Consider the following 23,973-nt stretch of genomic DNA (forward strand, 5'->3'; position numbering starts at 1 on the left):
CGTCGGCTGCGTCCCGACGCGCGGACCCGTCCGCACGTCTTTCATTAAAAAAATCTCCTTTAACAGTGGAATATCCGGATAAAATGCTGAAACCGACTTCTTCTGAAACTTCTCTGTTCTCTCACGACGTCCTGGATCAATAGAGCCTGAAATGTGGAGGTTTTCAGCTTGAACAGGCTGACGACGGCGGCTGAGAGCACTGAGCGACGTCTCGCACCGTGGGAAGTCCTTAAAACGACAGAATCACCACAAAATCTCTCATCAGCCGTTAAAATTTTCACTGAAAACCAGCTTAATTTTTTCGAACCGTGTCCACTTCGATGTGTCTCACAGGTTTAGAAAAAATTTTGATCAAACAAAGCGCCAGTCTCTCAGCAACTTCTCAGACAAAGGAATTCCGACGAGGGGCTGGACGACTCCTCCCACAAGGAGAGCTCACAGGCGAATGACGTCACCGACAGGCGTGGAAAAACTCACGCATGCGCACGAGGGTTCAAGCATGTCTGATGTAAAAACATATGAATGAAATCCATATAGTTTTTGAAAAAAATAAAAAGGACCGTTGCTTTATTGACAGACCTCGTATACATGACTAAAAATAGTCAAGTCTTGAAAAAAGTAGAAAACAGAAAAGCCAATTTAAAAGCTGTCCTCTAAGACACTATGGGTTTGGTCTGTTTAAATAAAGTGTATGTCAACAATGTGATGGCTGAATCGAATGAAAATAGCAACTGTTACATGTCATTGAGACGTGTGTGTGTGTGTGTGTGTGTGTGTGTGTGTGTGTGTGTGTGTGTGTGTGTGTGTGTGTGTGTGTGTGTGTGTGTGTGTGTGTGTGTGTTCGAAATCAACCAAAAATCAAATGCTGATCAACTGTGATTATTCTTGTCAAAGTGAAACACGCCTCACCAGCTGTTGTGTGCCTGCATTTAAAACAACACAACTGTAAAACTTTATAAAACATACACACCCATATGAGCATGTGAGTGTAATTTTATACAAATTATACTTTGGCTTGTCATTAACTTGTTCAGTACAGAAGCCGTTGTCTATCAAGATGAATAGTTTTCTGAAATGGTAAAAAAAAAAAACAAACAAACAAACAAAAAACTATTTCTTAAAAAGAAAAGCAACTTAGTGTTTATTCAAATTTTGAGCATTTATCCATTTGTTCCATTGCAGCATTTTATGCTACAATAACTCTTGAGCTTATTTCAGTTCAATGTGGTCTTGAAGTTCAACATTGAGGGTCTCAGGCAGTAACAAAGCCAAACCTCCAGCAATAATTGGGATGATCCCATATATCAGCATGGGGATGGTGTAATGGTAGACCTCCAGCAGTCTGATGAGTGGAGCAAGGATGCCCGCCACACGTGCACACATGGAGTTTAGGCCAAAACCGCTATTCCTGCAAGCAAAAGAATGTACAATGGTAAAAGGACTGCATTGTAGACCATGTATACCATAATGTGTAAAAACTCACCTTTTTAAATATTTTTGTTTGGTTATTAGACAGAATACACGATAAGCCTGGTGAAAAGTGAACATCCCCTTGACCATTTCCAGTTCCTGGGGTCCTGAATACTGAGGCACCTGCATGCTGGATCATGTCCAGAGATCTGGGCCACATGGCCACAATGTTGCCACATGATGAAAGTGACAGACCTCAACTGAGTCTCCCAAAGTAAGTGTTCATTTGACACAAAGTAATTCAGCAGTATCCTCGGTTTCTATGAAGAGACCAAGACATCCAGGTGTCACCTTAGGTCACTGGTGAGCGTTTGAATTTCATCACAACCATACAGAAAGACAGGAACCACCAAGATCTTAAAGATTTTAATTTCATTTTCCTGCAAAGATATCAGCATCACCAAACACCTCTGTCAAGAGGTCCGAAGAGTCTCTCAACCTCAAAAGCCAAGGACCCAGAAACAGGAATGTCACTGCTGAGAAACGTGAATATTTCAGTAAATATGACACGTTCACTGCACATTTCTATGCATTTCTGATGGATGAGTACAGGAACTCGTTGAAAGTCTTGACCCCATACACATGCAAATCCATAAAGTACTCTGATTAATCAATAATTTACTAATATGCTGCAGTCAGGTCATTCATTGAATCTGCAAAGCTCCATGAAGTCAAGGTCAATAATTCTTTCTTTGCCAACACATAACACCCAGTCCATGCAACCACTGAGCACAATTGGACCCAGAACACATTCCTGATAAATGCTAGAATTTACTGGGAAGACGTTAGAGACTCCATCTCTGTAAAAGTGCATAGACCAGCTTTGATGTCCAGAAACATGTTGGCGATGCCACAAACTTTCATGATGTCCCAGAGTACAGCTCAGTCAAACGCTTTGTGAAAATCAACAAAGGCTGAAAGAAGCACTGCTGATACTCATGCTTGCATTCAATGAGTACTCACAGAGCTTGGCTGTGGTCAGCGGTTGACTTCTTGAGTATGAAGCCACACTGCTCCAGTCTCTGAGCAGCAAGTAATTAGAAATGAATGTTATTAAGAATAATCCTTGCAAGCATGATGGCTTAATAGTATCACTGTTTCCTCACTGTGTGATGATCCCAGGTTGGCTTCTGCCTTGGTCCTTTCTGTGTGGACTTTGCATGTTTTCCCCATGTTTGTATTGGTTCCCTTTGTGTCATGTGGTCAGTTGAGACCAAAATAGAGCTTTTTGGTATCAACTCCACTCACCATGTTTGGAGGATGAGAACAACCCCAAGAAGACTGTCCCAACCCTGAAGCATGGGGGTGGAAAGATGGTTTTTGGGAGTGCTTTTCTACAGAGGGGACAGGACGACTGCACCGTACTGAATGGAGGATGGATGGGGTCATGCATTACAATATTTTGGCAAACAACCTCCTTCCCTCAGTAAGAGCATTGAAGATGGGTCATGGCTGGGTCTTCCAGCATGACAATGACCCGAAACGTACAGCCAGAGCAACTAAGGAGGGGCTCCGTAAGAAGCATTTCAAGGTGCTAGAGTGGCCTGGCCAGTCTCCAGACCTGAACTCCTGAACTGAAACTCAAAACCTGAAAGATCTGGAGAAGATCTGTGTGGAGGAATGGACCAAAATCCCTGCTACAGTGTGCAAACTTGGTCAAGAACTACAGGAAACGTTTGACCTCTGTATTTGCAAACAAAGGTTTCTGTACCAAATATTAAGGTCTGTTTTTCTAATGTATCAAACACTTATTTCATGCAATAAAATGCAACTTAATTGTTTAAAAATCATACAGTGTGATTTTCAGATTTTTTTTTTTGTTGTTTAGATTTTGTCTCTCACAGTTGATGCGTACCTACGATATTGCAAACTCGGCAGTGGATCACATACTTATTTTCCTCACTGTATATATATATATATATATATATATATATATACATACAGTGAGGAAAATAAGTATTTGAACACCCTGCGATTTTGCAAGTCCTCCCACTCAGAAATCATGGAGGGGTCTGAAATTTTCGTCTTAGGTGCATGTCCACTGTGAGAGACATAAATTTAAAAAAAATCCAGAAATCACAATGTATGATTTTTTTAATAATTTATTTGTATGTTACTGCTGCAAATAAGTATTTGAACACCTGTGGAAAATCAATGTTAATATTTGGTACAGTAGCCTTTGTTTGCAATTACAGAGGTCAAACGTTTCCTGTAGTTTTTCCACCAGGTTTTCACATACTGCAGCAGGGACTTTGGTCCACTCCTCCATACAGATCTTCTCTAGATCTTTCAGGTTTGGAGTTTCAGCTCCCTCCAAAGATTTTCTATTGAGTTCAGGTCTGGAGACTGGGCAGGCCACTCCAGGACCTTCAAATGCTTCTTATGGAGCCCCTCCTTAGTTGCCCTGGCTGTGTGTTTGGGGTCATTGTCATGCTGGAAGACCCAACCATGACCCATCTTCAATGCTCTTACTGAGGGAAGGAGGTTGTTTGCCAAAATCTCGCAATACATGACCCCATCCATCCTCCCTTCAATACGGTGCAGTCGTCCTGTCCCCTTTGCAGAAGAGCACCCCCAGAGTATGATGTTTCCACCCCCATGCTTCACAGTTGGGATGGTTTTCTTGGGGTTGTTCTCATCCTCTAAACATGGTAAGTGGAGTTGATTCCAAAAAGCTCTATTCTGGTCTCATCTGACCACATGACCTTCTCCCATGCCTCCTCTGGATCATCCAGGTGGTCACTGGTGAACTTCAAACGGGCCTGGACATGTGCTGGCTTGAGCAGGGGGACCTTGCTGCCCTGCAGGATTTTAAACCATGACAGCATCATGTGTTACTAAGGTAATCTTTGTGACTGTGGTCCCAGCTCTGTTCAGGTCATTGACCAGGTCCTCCTGTGTAGTTCTGAGCTTTCTCAGAATCATCCTTACCCCACAAAGTGAGATCTTGCATGGAATCCCAGACCGATGGAGATTGACAGTCATCTTGTGTTTGTTCCATCCATCCATCCATCCATTTTCTTCCACTTTATCTGGAGTCGGGTCGCGGGGGCAGCAGCTCAAGCAAAGCCGCCCAGACCTCCCGATCCACACACACCTCCCCCAGCTCCTCCGGAGGAACCCCAAGGCGTTCCCAAGCCAGCCGAGAGATGTAGTCCCTCCAGCGTGTCCTGGGTCTTCCCTGGGGCCTCCTCGTGCTCGGAACACCTCTTGAGCGAGGCGTCCAGGGGGCATCTGGAAAAGATGCCCGAGCCACCTCAACTGACTCCTTTCGACGTGGAGGCACAGCAGCTCGACTCCGAGCTCCTCCCGAGTGACCGAGCTCCTCACCCTATCTCTAAGGGAGTGCCCAGCCACCCTGCGGAGGAAACTCATCTCGGCCACTTGTACTCGCGATCTCGTTCTTTCGGTCATGAGGCAAATCTCATGACCATAGGTGAGGATCGGAATGTAGATCGATCGGTAAATCGAGAGCTTTGCCCCCTACTCAGCTCTCTCTTCACCACGACGGTCCGATACAGCAACCGCATCACTGCAGATGCTGCACCGATCTGTCTATCGATCTCATGCTCTATCTGTCCCTCACTCTTGAACAAGACCCCGAGATACTTAATCTCCTCCACTTGAGGCAAGGACACTCCACCGACCTGAAGAGGGCAAAGCACCTTTTTCTGGTCGAGAACCATGGCCTCGGATTTGGAGGTGCTGATTTTCATCCTGGACGCCTCACACTCGGCTGCAAACCGCCCCAGTGCACGCTGAAGGTCCTGATTTGACGAAGCCAACAGAACCACATCGTCCGCAAACAGCAGAGATGAGATTCTGTGGTTCCCAAACCAGACCCCCTCTACACCCTGGCTGCGCCTAGAAATTCTGTCCATAAAAATAATGAACAGAACCAGTGACAAAGGGCAGTCCTGGCGGAGGCCAACGTGCACTGGAAACAGGTTTGACTTACTACCAGCAATGCGAACCAAGCTCCTGCTGCGGTCGTACAGGGACCGGATAGCCCTTAGCAAAGGACCCCGTACTCCCGGAGCACCCCCCACAGGGTGCCCCGAGGAACATGGTCAAACGCCTTCTCCAGATCTACAAAACACATGTGGACTGGTTGGGCGAACTCCCATGAACCCTCGAGCACCCGATGGAGTGTGTAGAGCTGGTCCAGTGTGCCACAACCAGGACGAAAACCACACTACTCCTCCTGAATCCGAGGTTCGACCATCAGTCGAATTCTCCTCTCCAGTACTCTGGAATAGACCTTACCGGGGAGGCTGAGGAGTGTGATCCCCCTATAGTTGGAACACAACCTCTGGTCCCCCTTCTTAAACAGAGGGACCACCACCCCAGTCTGCCAATCCAGAGGCACTGTCCCCGATCGCCACGCGATGTTGCAGAGGCGTGTCAGCCAAGACAGTCCCACAACATCCAGAGACTTAAGGTACTCAGGACGGATTTCATCCACCCCAGGAGCCTTACCCCCGAAGAGCTTTCTAACCACCTTGGTGACTTCGGCCTGTGTAATGGATGAGTCCGCCTTTGAGTCCCCAGTCTCTGCTTCCTCTTCGGAAGACGTGATGATGGGATTGAGGAGATCCTTGAAGTATTCCTTCCACCGCCTGACAACATCCCCAGTCAGGGTCAACAGCTCTCCACCCGCACCGTAAACAGTGCTGGTGGAGAGGTGCTTCCGTCTCCTGAGGCGTCGGACGGTTTGCCAGAATCTCTTCGAGGCCGACCGATAGTCCTCCTTTATGGCCTCCCCGAACTCCTCCCAGACCCGAGTTTTTGCCTCTGCGACCACACCGGCTGGGGCACGCTTGGCCTGCCGGTACCTGTCAGCTGCCTCCGGGGTCCCACCTACCAACAAAGATAAGTAGGACTCCTTCTTCAGCTTGACGGCATCCCTTAATTCTGGCATCCACCACCGGGTTCGGGGATTGCCACCGTGACAGGCACCAGAGACCATGTGACCACAGCTACGAGCGGCCACATTGACAGTGGAGGTGGAGAACATGGTCCACTCGGACTCCATGTCTCCAACCTCCCCCGGGATCTGGGAGAAGCTCTCCCGGAGGTGGTAGTTGAAGACCTCGCTGACAGAGGGTTCCGCCAGTTGTTCCCAACAGACCCTCACGATACGTTTGGGCCTGCCAGGTCTAACCGGCTTCCTCCCCTCCCAGCGGATCCAACTCACCACCAGGTGGTGATCGGTTGACAGCTCTGCCCCTCTCTTCACTTGAGTGTCCGAGACACGTGGCCGAATGTCAGATGATATGACTACAAAGTCGATCATCGACCTCCGGCTCAGGGTGTCCTGGTGCCACGTGCACTTATGGACACCCTTGTGCTCGAACATGGTGTTCGTGATGGACAAACTGTGACTAGCACAGAAGTCCAACAACTGAACACCACTCTGGTTCAGATCGGGGAGGCCATGCTTCCAGATCACCCCCTCCAGGTCTCACTGTCGCCGCCCACGTGGGCATTGAAATCCCCCAGGAGAACAATGGAGTCCCCAGTCGGAGCACTATCTAGTACCCCTCCCAGGGACTCCAGGAAGGTCGGGTACTCTGCACTGCTACTGGGCCCGTAGGCCAAGACAACGGTGAGAGACCTGTCCCCGACCCAAAGGCGTAGGGACGCGACCCTCTCGTTCACTGGAGTGAACTCCAACACATGGCGGCTGAGCTGGGGAGCAATAAGCAATGCGACCCCAGCTCTCCGCTTCTCCCCGTGGGCAACGCCAGAAAAATTAAGCGTCTAGCCCCTCTCCAGGAGTTGGGTACCAGTGCCCAAGCTGTGCGTGGACGTGAGCTCGACTATCTCTAGTCGGTATCATTCAAGCTCCCGCACAAGCTCAGGCTCCTTCCCCCCCAGCGAGGTGACATTCCACGTCCCAACAGCCAGGGGTTGTGAGCATGGACCAGGCCGCCGGGCCACCTGCCCTCGACCCCCACCCTATCCTCTCTGCACCTGACCCCCATGGCCCTCTCTGCAGGTGGTGAACCCACAGGAGGGCGGGTGCACGTCGCTCTTTCGGGCTGAGCCCGGCCGGGCCCCATGGTCTAAGGCCTGACCACCAGGTGCTTCCACTTTCTAATAAATAATCATAACAGGTGTTGTCTTCTACCAAGCTGCTTGCCTGTTTTTCTGTAGTCCATCCCGGCCTTGTGCAGGTCTACAGTTTTGTCCCTGGTGTCCTCAGACAGCTCTTTGGTCTTGGCTATGGTGGACAGGTTGGAGTGTGATTGATTGAGTGTGTGAACAGGTGTCTTTATACAGGTAACAAGTTCAAACAGGTGCAATTAATACAGGTAAAGAGTGCAGAATAAGAGGGCTTCTTAAAGAAAAATTAACAGGTCTGTGTGAACCAGAATTCTTGCTGGTTGGTAGGTGTTCAAATACTTATTTGCAGCAGTAACATACAAATAAATTATTAAAAAAATCATACATTGTGATTTCCGGATTTTTTTTTAGATTATGTCTCACAGTGGACATGCACCAAAGATGAAAATTTCACACCCCTCCATGATTTCTAAGTGGTAGAACTTGCAAAACCGCAGGGTGTTGAAATACTTATTTTCCTCACTGTATGTGTGTGTGTAGTTTGCACTGGGATACCAATTAAACAACAGCATATTATAAAGACAATGCTCATGTGGCTGAGGGTAGTTTAGCAATGCATTATATTTACAGCTTTGGCAGATATTGTTGTGGCAGATGAAGTGCTAATCCCGCCGCTAACCCTGAAAGGATTATCTATGTGCTGGCGGACCACCTACAGTTCCCGGATGCAATGACCATGGTTAGGGCACGTGTATATAAAAATACAGCACCACATGGCAAGAATTAAAGGAGAACTAAGTACATTTGGTAAGTTATTTGCTGTTTTGTCTTTTTTTGTTTGTTTGATTGTTTTTGGCCGCACATGCTATGGAGTGCCCCCCCCCCCCCCACAACTCCCAAGTACATATATCATAAAACTGTCATAAAAACTCACTGCAACCAACTCCTACATTTAATATAAAAAAAAAAAAACAAGCATGATGTGTGTTGACTCACAAGGAGTTAATCTGCCCTGTAAACAGATCTTGATTTTCATCATTTGATGTGATGCCACTCATCCTCACCAGCATAAGTGGCAGAGGGGAAGGGGAGCTGGGTTTGATGCTGACCACCTGCCCGTCAGTAGGTTATACTGAGTTACAATGTTGCCAGTACTAGTATCAATCTTGATGGGTAAAGGTGAAGGTTTTTGTTTTCTTTGGATTTTTTTCATTGAAGTGTTTACCCTTATTTGGTTTCAAAGTTGTTTTTAGTCAACTTTCATCATGTGTATTATACATATACTCAACAAAAATATAAACGCAACACTTTTGGTTTTGCTCCAATTTTGTATGAGATGAACTCAAAGATCTAAAACTTTTTCCACATACACAATATCACCATTTCCCTCAAATATTGTTCACAAACCAGTCTAAATCTGTGATAGTGAGCACTTCTCCTTTGCTGAAATAATCCATCCCACCTCACAGGTGTGCCATATCAAGATGCTGATTAGACACCATGATTAGTGCACAGGTGTGCCTTAGACTGCCCACAATAAAAGGCCACTCTGAAAGGTGCAGTTTTGTTTTATTGGGGGGGGGGGATACCAGTCAGTATCTGGTGTGACCACCATTTGCCTCATGCAGTGCAACACATCTCCTTCGCATCATCCATGAAGAGAACACCTCTCCAACGTGCCAAACGCCAGCGAATGTGAGCATTTGCCCACTCAAGTCGGTTACGACGACGAACTGGAGTCAGGTCAAGACCCCGATGAGGACGACGAGCATGCAGATGAGCTTCCCTGAGACGGTTTCTGACAGTTTGTGCAGAAATTCTTTGGTTATGCAAACCGATTGTTTCAGCAGCTGTCCGAGTGGCTGGTCTCAGACGATCTTGGAGGTGAACATGCTGGATGTGGAGGTCCTGGGCCGGTGTGGTTACACGTGGTCTGCAGTTGTGAGGCTGGTTGGATGTACTGCCAAATTCTCTGAAACGACTTTGGAGACGGCTTATGGTAGAGACATGAACATTCAATACACGAGCAACAGCTCTGGTTGACATTCCTGCTGTCAGCATGCCAATTGCACGCTCCCTCAAATCTTGCGACATCTGTGGCATTGTGCTGTGTGATAAAGCTGCACCTTTCAGAGTGGCCTTTTATTGTGGGCAGTCTAAGGCACACCTGTGCACTAATCATGGTGTCTAATCAGCATCTTGGTATGGCACACCTGTGAGGTTGGGATGGATTATCTCAGCAAAGGAGAAGTGCTCACTATCACAGATTTTGACTGGTTTGTGAACAATATTTGAGGGAAATGGTGATATTGTGCATGTGGAAAAAGTTTTAGATCTTTGAGTTCATCTCATACAAAATGGGAGCAAAACCACAAGTGTTGCGTTTATATTTTTGTTGAGTATATAATGTTTCCTACCTCGGAGAATGAGAGATAATAAGAGGGAAGGGAAGGGAGAGAGACACACACACTCATCTTCAACCGCTCAGTCCAATCAAGGGTCGCGGGGGGCTGAAGCCTATCCCAGCAGTCATAGAACGCTAGGCGTGGTACACCCAGGACAGGACGCCAGTCTGTCACAGGGCCACAGACAGACAAACAAACACATTCACACCCACTTGCACACCTATGGACAATTTAAAGATTCAATCCACCTAACCCGCATGTCTTTGGATGTGGTAGGAAACCGGAGCACCCGGAGGAAACCCACGTAAACATGGGGAGAACATGCAAACTCCACACAGAAAGGCCACAGGCGGGAATTAAACCCATGACCTTCTCGCTGTGAGGCAACCGTGCTAACCACTAAGCCACCCGAGAGAGAGACAGCTCTCAAGAAATATAGATTTTTACAGGTGAAAAAGTCCATCTTCCTAATAAACCAGCTGATTGTAATTAGTTCAGCTCTTCAGGCAGGTGGATGAGCTAATTATTGAGATCACCTGTTTTAGGTGCACATGTAGAAGCATCACACTTTCTGAAGCTGGAGTTTTACACCACTGGATTTTTATCTCCTTCCTCAAGCTTTTTTGTTTGCCAACACATAATCATATTAATATATTACTGTGGTGCAGATTTGTAGGTAACCCTGTACAGAAAAGGTCAGAGTCGCCTCCACCTCCTGAGGAGACTGAGATCCTTTGGAGTGAGCAGGCCTCTGCCTAAGACCTTCGACAACTCTGTCGTAGCCTCAGCTCTCCTCTATGCTGTCGTCTGTTGGGCCCCAGGCAGCACAGAGCGGGAGAGAAAGAGACTGAACAAGCTGGTCAGGAAGTCCAGCTCTGTCCTGGGCTGTCCTCTGGAATCTCTGGAGGAGGTGGCATAGAGGAGGGTGTTAACCAAGCTCAAATCCATCATGAACAACTCCTCTCACCCTCTGCACCGGACTGAGTGGAGCTGACCAGCTCGTTCAGTGACAGACTGAGGCACCCTCAGTGCAAGAAGGAACGATACCGCAGGTTGTTCCTCCCTGCTGCTGTCAGACTGTACAATAACACTGTGAAATAACCACATGCAATAATATGTCCACAAATCACGTGCAATATTATTAATATGTCCACATATCATGTGCAATAACAACTCGTTTACAAATCCCAGCGCTAATGTCAACTTACCACACCTAAACTCCATTTCACATATTGTAAAGAAGATGCTCCTATCTCTTTTTCAATCCCAATCATGTTCATATATATATATGCATATGTATATGTGTATGTGTATAGGTATGTGTGTGCATATGGGTATGCGTGCATGGGTGTATGTGTGTGTATATATATATATATATATATTTGGTCTGTTAGAAAAGTATCCGACCTTTTTATTTTTTGCAAAAACCTGATGGATTTGAATCATATGTGCTTGCATGAGTCAACCTTGAACCTTCGTGTGCATGCGTGAATTTTTTCACGCCTGTCGATTGCGTCATTTGCTGGTAAGCAGCCTTTGTGTGAGGATGGGTGTAGTCTCTTGTCAGATTTTCTTTGCAAGGAAATGGCGGAACAACTGGAGCAGCACGACTGCATCAAATTTTGCCAGAAACTGTTCGACAGCCAGGTGGAAACCATTCGGATTATTCAGACGGCTTTCAGTGACGATCCTGTAGGCATCACACAGATTAAGGAGTGGTACAACCGGTTTAAAGACGTCTGCACAACGGTGGAGAGCGAGCCACGCTCCGGTCGGCCATCAACATGCTGGAATGACCAGATCATTTCCAAAGTGAACGCTGTGGTGATGCGGGACCGTCATGTGACTATCCACCATTCGGAAGATTCAGACGGCTTTCGATGGCTTTTCAGTTGTGTGACTATCCCAGAAATTGTGAAAGAGGTGGGCATGTCACAACATGTCCTGTGAGACTTCAACACGAAGGCACTTTTGCACCACCATCAGCTTCGTGCCGAAGCCATCAGCATGAATTTTGCTGCAACTCTTTTCATGGCCAAATCTTCTGTCACAGTGGAATGTGCCGAAAAAGTGCTTAAGTCCATCTCTTCCGCAATTTCTCGGATAGTCACACGACGGTCCCGCATCACCACAGCATTCACTTTGGAAAAGATCTGGTCATTTCAGCGTGTTGATGGCCGACCGGAGCGTGGCTCGCTCTCCACCGCTGTGCGGCCGTCTTCAAACCGGTTGTACCGCTCCTTAATCTGTGTGATGCCCATAGGATTGTCACCGAAAGCCGTCTGAATAATCCGAATGGTTTCCACCTGGCTGTCGAACAGTTTCTGGCAAAATTTGATGCAGTCGCCATCCGCACGTCTTTCATTAAAAAAATCTCCTTTAACAGTGGAATATCCAGATAAAATGCTGAAACCAACTTCTTCTGAAACTTCTCTGTTCTCTCACGACGTCCTGGATCAATAGAGCCTGAAATGTGGAGGTTTTCAGCTTGAAACAGGCTGACAACGGCGCCTGAGAGCGCTGCACGGCGTCTCGCACCGTGGGAAGTCCTTAAAGCGACAGTATCACCTCAAAATCTCTCATCAGCCGTTAAAATTTTCATTGAAAACCAGCTTAATTTTTCGAACCGTGTCCACTTCGAAGTGTCTCACAGGTTTAGAAAAAATTTTGATCAAACAAAGCGCCAGTCTCTCAGCAACTTTTCAGACAAAGGAATTCCGACGAGGGGCTGGACGACTCCTCCCACAAGGAGTGCTCACAGGCGAATGACGTCACCGACAGGCGTGGAAAAACTCACGCATGCGCACGAGGGTTCAAGCATGTCTGACGTAAAAACATATGAATGAAATCCATATAGTTTTTGAAAAAAATAAAAAGGACCTATACTTTATTGACAGCCCTCGTACATATTCTATTTCTACCTCATTTCTTGTGTTTTGTACTGTTACAAGTATTATTATTGCTTATCCTTGCACACGCTGTTCGATGAACATTTTCCTCTACTTGCACCCACCTTGTGTGTTGTCTTAAGAGCTGACGTAACGTGAATTTCTCCTCTGTGAGATCAATAAAGTTTATCTATCAATCTATCTAACCAGTGTGAAGGCACTTTACAAACACCTTATATTAGGTGAATCTAACTGTTGTGTTCTTTAACAGCAGTGGACTTTAGATCAGGTTTTTGAGCTTCTCATATAGATTTTTGCTAATTTAAGGTGGAGATTGTTTCTGGAGATGGAAGACATCAACACAAATACAAGGATGCAGGGGACAGTTAGATATTTCAAAATTAGAACAACAATTTGATTTTAATTATAACCAAATAAAAGCTATGACATTTGGAAGTACACTGTGTTATGTCAGTGTTGTCTATTACAATTCCTAACATGAAATTATTCTCAAAATAGTCAATAAAGTAAATAATTTGATATTACCTAACAAAGGTAGGGTGGAGTTCTGCAGTATAAATGTAAGCTGTACCGAAACTGGCAGTTGCAGAGAATTTCCCCAGAACAGCGATGACCGTTACCACCACAGGGAGGTCTGTGAAGAAATTAAACAGAGATAAATGTAAAATACTGTACATGTGATCAGAGAAAATGATAGCAAATTTAAATATGAAGAAAAAGTATTTAAAAAATTTAAAACAATGATTTTTATAATACCCTCTGGAACAGCAAGGATCAAAAGGCAAATAACGCCCCCAGTGAGGATATAGCCTGCTTGACTTGGTCTCCTTCCAAGGTACTGAGTTGAAGCCAAATATGCCAGGTAGGCTGGAATTTCAACTAAACCAAAGATGAACTGTGTGAGGTAGATGTTCAGACCAAAACCTCCGACATTCAGGCTCAGTCCATAATACAGTAGACTCGATGCAAACCTGGTGTGAGAGATGGATAGATACTTTCAGTTTGGCATAAAAACAACAAGAACTTAAGACGTTGCTATTTTGGGTATGATGATGATTTACAGTGCAGAGTGTAACACGCATGACACAAGTGCATTGGGATGTGTCTAACTTCACTTTCCTATTTAAACAGCACATTATCTCAGCACAAACTAAGGCATTGTCCAACTGTCAATCATGGCTCAGTTCAATTTGTTTATGTAGTGCCAAATCACAACATACATCACCTCAAGATGCTTCAAAAGGGTAAGGTTTCACCTTACCAATTACTATGAGCAAGAATGTAGGCAGCAGTGGTAAGGAAAAACTCCCTCTGTGTTTTTGAGAATTAAATCTCAAGCAGACTCAGACGGGTGTTCAGCTGCTTTGGCCATTTAGTCCAGTCATATTGAGACTTGACCCACCACCACAGGTGGAAAAGTCCAGCTTCAGAAAAGAAAAGTCCAACCACATATTTGTTCCATCTTCTTAATAAACCAGCTGATTGTAATTATTTAAACTCTTCAGACAGGTGGATGAACTAATTATTGAGATCACCTGTTTTAGGTGCATAGGTAGAAGCAATACTTGGTTGGGCTTTTACTTTCTGAAGCCGGAGTTTTCTTACTTTTTATTTGTTACTTATTATGTTGTGGGCAGGCACGCAGAATCTGTAAATCTATGCTTCAAAGATATAAATTCAGTGGTGGACTGTCTCTTCCAAATTTCCAACTGTATTACTGGGCCACACACATCCACAAAATTCCATTTTGGTTTCAATCAGCAGATCTCCCATGGTGTAAGTTTGAGGCACACTGATGTGTCTCATCATCTTTGTCAGCTCTGCTCACCTCATCTATTCCTGTCTACCCCTCTGGCTTTATGAACAATCAAGTGCTTAGTTCCACTGTCAATTCAGAAGACATTTTAAATTGATGACAGCTGCTATACAATGTTGCTGGAACCTCAATTTCCCTGAGGGAATGTTCCCAAGGGATCAATAAAGTTCTGTCTAATCTAATCGGAGTGTGAGATCAGATTTTATGGTTCGGTTACTAACCTAGAAAATTATTCACGGACTAGCACCTCCCTACTTAGCTGACCTAATTGAACCCTATGTACCAGCCCAGGCTCTGCATTCTCAGGGTGCAGGACTACTTTGTGTTCCTAGGGTGAATAAAAAGTCTGTGGGTCACAGAGCTTTCTCTTGTCATGCCACTGTTCTGTGTAATGATCTCCCTGCGTCAATAAAACAGTCAGATTCTGCAGAGACTTTCAAATCCAGACTTTTGTTTTCTTGTTGCTAAATGCTGATAAATTATACTGTTCTTGTTGTCTTTCTGATGCCTGATTCCGTTTTTTTTCTCTCTGTTTGAGGTGCAGCTCCATCCAGAAATAGGAGTTGTGTTTTCTTCGGCGGGGCTCCCGGGCTCCAGCATGGAATTCCAGAATTTCCCCAAATTTCCTGTAAATTGTGTCAGTAGCATGGCTCAAGCAGAGGGTTGCCCCTTTGAGTCTGGTCTGCTTGTGGTTTCCTCTTCAAATCATCAGAGGGACCTTACTTGTGTGAAGCGCCTTGAGGCAACTTTGTGATTTGATGCTATATAAATGAAAATAAATTGAAATTAATCTAATCTAAATGTCATGCTTCATCCTGCAATCTTAGTCACATGTTCTTTTCCTGCCCATTACTAACGTTTGGCAGCGCTACTTTCAGACTGTCTAAAATACTCTCGATATCTATAAGTGCCTCTCCCCATACTGCCATAAGTGGGTGTCCAGAAGACAACTGACACACTTCCACACAAGTGAAGGTTATAGCATTTAAATCCTTGTTAACAAGACGCCATCTCCTTCTTCATTGGAAGTCCACTACTCCACAACCCGATTCTATATAAACTATTTCATGGATTCTCACCAAATTTGCACCACACATAGATATTAGGGTATGGAAGACTCCACTGAATTTTGGAAGTGATCTGGATTCTGGCTCAGGATTTCACTTTATTGGTATTTAAGGATTATGGCAAAAGTACTGCACAGATCTAAACAAAATTTCCATGAAAGATAGATATTAGGCCATGGAAGATTCCATTATATTTTGAAGTGGATTGGGATTAAGATCCCGATTGTGAACCATTTCTTAAATTTTCACCATTTAGAGGATCATCTCAAATCTGCTTGATGGCTCGTGACAAAATTTAAATCACATGTGGTTGTTGTACAAAGGAAGGACGTTAGTTTTGGATGTTGGGAGTGATCTGGATCAATATGCAGGTTCTGCAGCAGAAACATATGACATCACGATGTAAAACCAAGATCAAGAAGACACTATTTTGTTTCAGCTTGTGAATTAAATATCATATTGCAACATCTTGATCAGTCTAACCATTCTGGATCAGGATGCAATTATTGCATTGTGTTGTGGAATCCAGATCCAGCTAAAGTCCAGGTCATGATGTGAATCTATCTTTTATTTTGAGTCCCTGTCAACCCTTGGCAGACATCAGAAATCTCCAGTTGCTCTTGTCTTCTATATCAAATATTTTTTTTTCTTTCTCTGTGTACATATATTTTTATTATTATTAAATTTAGGTATTGTTTTTATTTATTTTGTATTTTTATTTAGTATGTAAATATCTTAAAAACCAGAAAATGTGGCTTGTTTTTTTTTTTTTTTCATTTTGATTTAAGATGCATAACATTTTTGACTGGAATTATCAGACTGTTTTTTCAACTGTGGTTTTTATCGTCATGACAAAATTTCTGATCATTTCTAATTTGTGTCTTAAAAGAATTTTGTCTTTGAGTCATTTTTTTCTTTCCTAATACGATATTGAAAAAAAAGAACTCAATTAGCTGGAACAAACAACTCACAGAAACAAATCTGCAGCAGCAAGACAACAGAGTAACAGACATTATGCTAATTTGATCGCCAACAGTGAGCCCAGTCCCAGAATTTGGGCATGATGAGACAGAGTCCTGCTCCATTATTAGTAACATAATTTAAGATGGATGGAAAAGTAGTTCAGTGCAACACTAATATGTTAGTCATGACTGTTCCAGAGAACAGGTGCATGATAAAAAGCTAGCTCTGTGCCCTCCTGACTTCTTTATAACCTTTGTAACACACTAATTCTGAATTACTTTTTAGTCATTAAATTTCATTTTTATTTTAGCATGATGAGTGAAGAAAAGGAATCTGAGTGCAAATGTTGATTGGCATTTATGTAAACAAGGTATTCACCCACTGTGAACCCACTAATGTAAGGCGTGTCTCAATATTACACTGTATCAACTACAGAAAAATTCTGCACTTGACATTAGACCAGATTTTTGATGGTCTATGAAGCAGTCAGTTTCTGCTGCCTCATAATTACAGTACACCAGGACTGCACCTGACCACACTTCATTTTTAGACCTACACATCCATGGGTGCACAAATGTGCACAAGTACAGGAAATTCTTTCTACATACTTAATATATTTGTCTTCGTATTGATGTACAGGTGAGCCTCGTTACCCCAAGCGAGTTGGTGTCCATAAAATTGGACTGGGAGTTATCTGAAACCGCTAGTTAATTAAGTTGACCATAAAAACTTAAAATCAGCTAAGCTTGCCTTATTATAATAGTATTGATGATTTGAAATGTGATTCCTTCCTGGATGGTGATGATTTCTTCATCTTGAGTGGGTTCTGAAACCTTTTTCCTTCTCCGGCTGCTGCAGGTCAGTGATGAGGGGTTTGTCAGTGTGGATGATAATTTCTGCACCTGGAGTGGGTTCAGAATCTTTTTTTTCCTCCTCCAGCTGTGATGAGGGCTTCCTCAGTGTGGAAGATTCCTGCTGATTAAATTTTTTTGAATGCAACTCCTTAGATCCTTACTGCCATTTCAGATTGGAGGTGTGTCTATAAATTCCGACCCAATCCAAACAGAATCATCCGCCCTCATCGCTGACCTGCAGCAGGAAGAAGAAATCATTGTCCACACTGAGGATTCCTCCCAAAAACGGTCAAATCAAAATTGACTTTTATAGGTAGTTAAAATTTTTGGGGTCCACAACTTGATTGCGAGTAAAGCTAAATCATGACATACGCGTGCGCAAGTTAACAGGGCTCACCTGTATTAAATAAGATAAAGTTCCGTATGACAAAAATTTTGGTAAAAAAATAAATGACACACCAGTTACAGCTCATTATTGCAGAATATTTTCTTAAATAGGAGGTCCGAAAGATGTCCAACATGGAACCTTGTTTCTGTGCACCCTCCAGTTCCATCTAAACAGCAACAACAACAACAACAAAATCTTTTCAGATAATTGCAGTGTTTGTAATCAAGCAATTTAATGTCTTTTTTTGGGGGGGTGCAGGAATGCTACTGTTGCTCACATTATCCAGCAGGGCTTGTGGAATCTCTCTCTTATTCACCCTGGCTGCTTTCTGAAGCTGCTTGTGAGCGTCCTCCTTTCTGCCCTGAATCAAAAGCCAGCGAGCTGATTCTGGGAGAAACCTCATAAAAATACATCCAAGATCAGAAATTTAAATTATTTGGATATGATGTTCTCTGAGAAAGTTGTGAGGAAATCAGGAACTTGTCTCATGATTATAGTATGAGAGATTGTGGCTGACCAGAAGAGGAATCCCAGCACAAGGACAAGAGGACAGAAGAGCACCAGCTGTAGGATCCTCCAGTTGTGGACTCCATAGGCAATCCCAGACAACAGCATCAGTCCAACAGAGAAAAAAAGGAATAATGCACAAATACAAAGAGCACCCTTGGATGAATCAGTCCACTCCACCGCTATAAAACAATAAGGCAAATGATACAGTGGAGTTTACTCTTCAGTTTCTATCAGATTTTTTATGTCTTATGTCTTACAATACGAAGGGTTCAGATACAAAACACAGTATCTCCATTTTTAAATGGAGAAAATGAAATTTAAAATGGGGATTTCAAGGCCTGTATTAAAAATGCATGATTTCCATAAATAAAATTAAAGAGTATGTTCAAATTCTTGAATATTTTGCACAGTGATGCACCTTCACAGGAAAGTATGCGTTGGCCTAACCTAAGAATCTGTGGGTTTGGAAATACTGGGTTTTGCATTTGAACTCCTTCATACATAGTGCTCTATTGCTGGAGGATTAACTCTTATGTATGGCAGGGACAGCTGCAGCAGTGGAAACTGTGGTTCAGTTTAGGGGGAAGGGCAATGAATAGAGCAGCTTCAGCTTCACTTATGATCAAATACATGGAGTCAGACCCCTGACCTTTCAGAAGAGAAAAACTACCATTGAAGGCTAATTATATATGATGGATATGTACTAGACACCAGAAAGGTTGCTGTCAGTGTTTACAGAGGAAAGCGACTGCATACAATGAAAACTAGAGGTACAAAACAACTTGGGAGTGCACAAGGAACTCTACTGTGGTATGAGTGAGTTTTCATACCTGTTATTTAGCATAACTCTGGTAATTGTTATGGGGAAGGAGTTCGACAGTGGCAAGGACTGTGGTAACTTAGTCTGGATGTACACAAAGGTGCCTACAGCTTTTTCCCCAAATACATTTTTCGTGTAAACTTAGCCTTTGCAAAAACAATGCCAATGTATCTGATAAAGGGCAGCATGTGACAACCTGGATGTCTAATAGAGCTCAAAAAAGTAAATGACTGAAAAATAGTCATCTGTACGTACCCATTACAGATGTTACCAGTGGAACGACAGCTCCTGAAGATCCCGAGAAAAATTTCATAACCATATAAATGTAGATGTTGGGTGAGAAAGCAGCACCCACACCGAATAATATTTGGAAACTCATTAAAAGTAGAATGGAACAGCGTCGACCAAACCTACCAAGAGAGAAGAAAGCCATGATGAGCTGCAAGGTACACTCAAAGAACCCACATATACTTCCATTGGTTTTTATTGCCTTTGACAACAACATAAGAGGGCAGTCAAAAGTTTGCCCTTTGTTTCCTTCTTTTAAAATGTAAATAAAAACAGAATACAATGATTTGAAAATCATCTTCAATGTACATTCAATTGAATACACCACAAAGACAAGATATTTAATGTTCAAACTGAAATAGATGCCTGCAACACATTTCAAAAAAGTTGGGACGGGCAACAAAAGACTGGGAAAGTTGATGAATGTTCAAAGAACACCTAATTGGAAACAGGTGAGTGTCATGATTGGGTAAAAAAGGAGCATCCCCACAAGGCTCATTCGGTCACAAGCAAAGATGGGGCGAGGATCACCACTTGTAAACAACTGCATGAAAAAAATAGTCCAACAGTTTGCTTGGAATTTAGGGATTCCATCATCCATAGTCCATAATCAGAAAATTCAGAGAATCTGGAATACTTTCTCCATGTAAGCGGCAAGGCCGAAAACCAACATTGAATGCCCGTGACCTTTGATCTTTCAGGCAGCACTGCATTAAAAACCAACATCATTGTGTAAAGGATCTTACCACGTCGGCTCAGGAACACTTCAGAAAACTATTGTCAGTTAACACAGTACGTCGCTACATCTACAAGTGCAAATTAAAACTCCATGCAAAAGCCATACATCAACAACATCCAGAAATGCCTTCTCTGGGCATTTGAAATGGACAGACACAAAGTGGAAAAGTGTGCTGTGGTCTGATGAGTCCATATTTCAAATTGTTTTTGGAAATCATGGATGCTGTTTCCTCTGGACAAAAGAGGAAAAAGACCATCCAGATTGTTACCAGCGCAAAGTTCAAAAGCCAGCATCTGTGATGTTATGGGGGTGTGTTAGTGCCCATGGCATGGGCAACTTACAGATCTGTGATGGCACCATCAATGCTGAAAGGCACATCCAAGTTTTGGAGCAACACATGCTGCCATCCAAGCAATGTGTTTTTCAGGGACGTCCCTGCTTATTTCATCAAGACAATACCAAGCCACATTCTGCACGTGTTACAACAGCATGGCTTCGTAGTAAAAGAGTGTGGGTACTAGACTGGCCTGCCTGCAGTCCAGACCTGTCGCCCGTTGAAAATGTGGGGCACATTATGATCGCAAAATACAACAACAGAGACCCCGGAGTGTTGAACAACTGAAGTCGTACATCAAGCAAGAATGTGAAAGCATTCCACCTGTCATCAGTTCCCAAACGCTTATTGAGTGTTGTTAGAAGGAAAGGTGATGTAACACAGTGGTAAACATACCACTGTCCCAGCATTTTTGAAACATGTTGCAGGCATCCATTTCAAAATGAGCAAATATTTGCACAAAAACAATAAATTTTATCAGTTTGAACATTAAATATCTTGTCTTTGCGGTGTCTTCAATTGAATATAGGTTGAAGTGGATTTGCAAATCATTGCATTCTGTTTTTAGTTACATTTTACACAATGTCCCAACTTCATTGGAATTGGGGTTATAAAGTGAGAATGCTTCACAGGCAGGTGCAAGTTTGTGATGCAGGGCAGCAAGGAAGCACGTCTTTACGGAAATGTGTGAAAAATTATGATGAACTCACAAATCAGATAAAAAAAAACAGGTTAATGAATAGTGACAAAACTTCTGTTCACATCAATGGAATTCTTTAAACCAGAGCTTTAAGGAACCTTCTCTAAAGTAGCACACTCCTTTTGCCAGAGGACAGAGGTGCTCCTTATTTTTCCAAATAGAGCAGGAGGAGGAGCGGTACCAATTTTGAATAAGAGTGCTTTTACGCCTCCATTTGCCCTGCTTCATATAATGATATAATTGATAGAAAAGACAGAGAGAGAAGGAAAAGCAATTTCCTCACACCTATTTCAAAAAACCCAAATCACAATTATCAACACACAAGCGCCGTGACCATGCTAAATCTTCCAATCAAAGTTCATGCTTACCCACTTTGTAAACAACAACTAGAAGCCGCATTACCGTAGTGTTCGATCCATTTATATCTTGCCCATCCATCCATCTATTTTCTATAGATGCTTACCATGGTCGATGCCAGGGGGCGCTAGAGCTCCCCTTGGATTTGTCATAGCACCCCCAAGAAAATAATTCCTTCATCCTATGTTTTAGCAATCATTTTCTTTGTCATTTTCAAAAAATGTTCAATTTAAGAAATATCTCCGTTCTCACAGGTCCAGGGAAACCGCTTGAAAATGCTGTAGTACATATGCCAGGCCTGTAGGCAGCGCTGTAACACTTCTACCAAAAATGGAGAAGACGACGTGGGGCTAATCAACACACTTTTCAGCATGCTGCTCTCAGAATGACATCTTTGCTCTTTTGGCATTGTGGGATAGCTCGCCCACAGATTGAGCTCGCCGGACTACTTTTGCCACATTGCTCAGCGTGCCGCTCTCGATGGAGCATCAACATAAAGAATGTGTCTCTTCCCAGATAGATCTCTTTCAGAGCAGTTTCTTGTTCTGACTTTAACACGATGTTAACACCCAAGTCTTTCATCGCCAACTGTAAATGGTAATCAAAACATTCCAATCGTATCTTTCTGAACTCTTCCGCATCAAACTCCATTGTGTCAATGTTTATAATGTGCTTGAGCAATAACAGGTGACGCTGCTCATAAACTTTTAAGTTTCTTAAATATTTATTACGGCCACTCTTAAAACTTCAGTTATCTTTATTATTTTAATACTGATCAATTTTAGAATAAATTTAGATGAGATATAATTATCATCTCACAAAAATATATCACAATTATCTGGGAACTACTTTTTGCGCAGGAATAAGCGAACTGCGCATCTCGGGCTGCGCAGTGCATTATGGGTATGCTAACTTTTTTTGGCTACCAATCCACATTCAAAGACAGCGGAAAGCAGCAAGGAGTGCTATGATTTGGACCATTTCAACCGCTGGAAAGTTGACGATTTAAAGCGCTTTTGTAAGGTCCGCAGATTGCCTGTTACAACCAGGACTGCGTACCGCAGTAGAGAGAAACGGAAAGCTGGCTCCCCTTGCATATGCTGCATCGGTACAGAAACTACCATTGGTGCCGACAAAGGAGAAAAAGAGAGCTGCTGTCGAAAATGATTACCGGCCCTTGTTGATAGTTGGAGACAAACAAATTTCTGACCCCCTGAAGGCAACTGACGGATGGTTACATGAAGTCCAGGGTCTGAAACTGTGGATATTGCAGAATATTTGCTAAGCAGGGATGAGAAATCACTACTCCACCCGCTAGGTAATGACTACAATGAAGGTGGGTCTCACATATAACCTCTATGGTGTCACGTTTGTTTTGATAGGTTGACAGACATACTATAATATGTGCATGCATGCAGTTTGTTTATAGAACATGTCAATATTACAATATTAAGCACCACGTCATTCATGCTGCGACATTACAGTCATAAGCCGATGCATGAAAACGGCGCCATCAACCACATTATAATTCTGCATGGTTTCAGGATACTGACAAATTAAATGTGTGCAAGAAACTTACAATTTTAGCCCATCTTTTATGTCCGCCTGGATAAAATAGAATAGAATTTTCCACCAATGTGGAAAATTGTCTTCGGCTCACCAGCACAAAAAAAGACAACACTAAAATACAAACATAGTCATACAAACACATGAATAAAACAAAGATAAGATACATAAAATACATAGAGGTAAAGGAAGAAGTAGAATAAGACCTAGTAAAATAAATAAAACGTAAAATAAGATCTAATAAAATTAAATTAAACAGAAGTAAAGCAGTTCAGGTTTTATTTGTGGAGTGGTCACTTTTTTGAGTTCATTATGGCGACGGCATTTGGTATAAAAGGTTTTTTTTAAAGATTTTTCTTTTTTGTGGGGAAATTGTGTAGAATGAACGGAGGTTTACAACCACATTTCTTCTTCTTTCCATCTTTGGGTGGACTCGGCAGAACCTTGTAGTTGTGTGTTTTCACCCACCTTTCAAGCCTATAAATTCCGTTTGAGCATTTGAAAACAGCACAGTGCGCACCTGTCATTATTGCATGCATCTCTTAAGGCTTAAAGCCTGTGAAACAATCCCTGTAAGCCTTAACTTTCACAGTCCTCAAATGCTACCGTATACGAAATTGAATGGTAGCGGTGTGTGTTTGGTAGCTGGGATTTTTGACCTGTTTGACCCACGCATGTGCAGATGCGTTGCGCACTTCGCTTATTCATCAACCACGTC

General features: G+C 43.3%; 1 protein-coding gene and 1 pseudogene across 1 annotated transcript in view; one reads left to right on the forward strand and one right to left on the reverse strand.

Annotated features, from left to right (window-relative positions):
* Positions 1-1,193: 1,193 nt before the first annotated feature.
* Positions 1,194-23,973, reverse strand: part of LOC117509061 — a 68,222-nt pseudogene continuing 45,442 nt past the window's right edge.
* Positions 13,439-23,973, forward strand: part of LOC117520966 (solute carrier family 22 member 13-like) — a 217,624-nt gene continuing 207,089 nt past the window's right edge. Inside the window, exon 1 of the mRNA XM_034182608.1 lies at positions 13,439-13,485. The gene's annotated coding sequence lies outside the window, so the exon portion shown is untranslated. The remainder of the gene's footprint in view (positions 13,486-23,973) is intronic.

This window comes from Thalassophryne amazonica, chromosome 1 (assembly GCF_902500255.1).
Source record: "Thalassophryne amazonica chromosome 1, fThaAma1.1, whole genome shotgun sequence".
NCBI classification, from domain to species: domain Eukaryota; kingdom Metazoa; phylum Chordata; class Actinopteri; order Batrachoidiformes; family Batrachoididae; genus Thalassophryne; species Thalassophryne amazonica.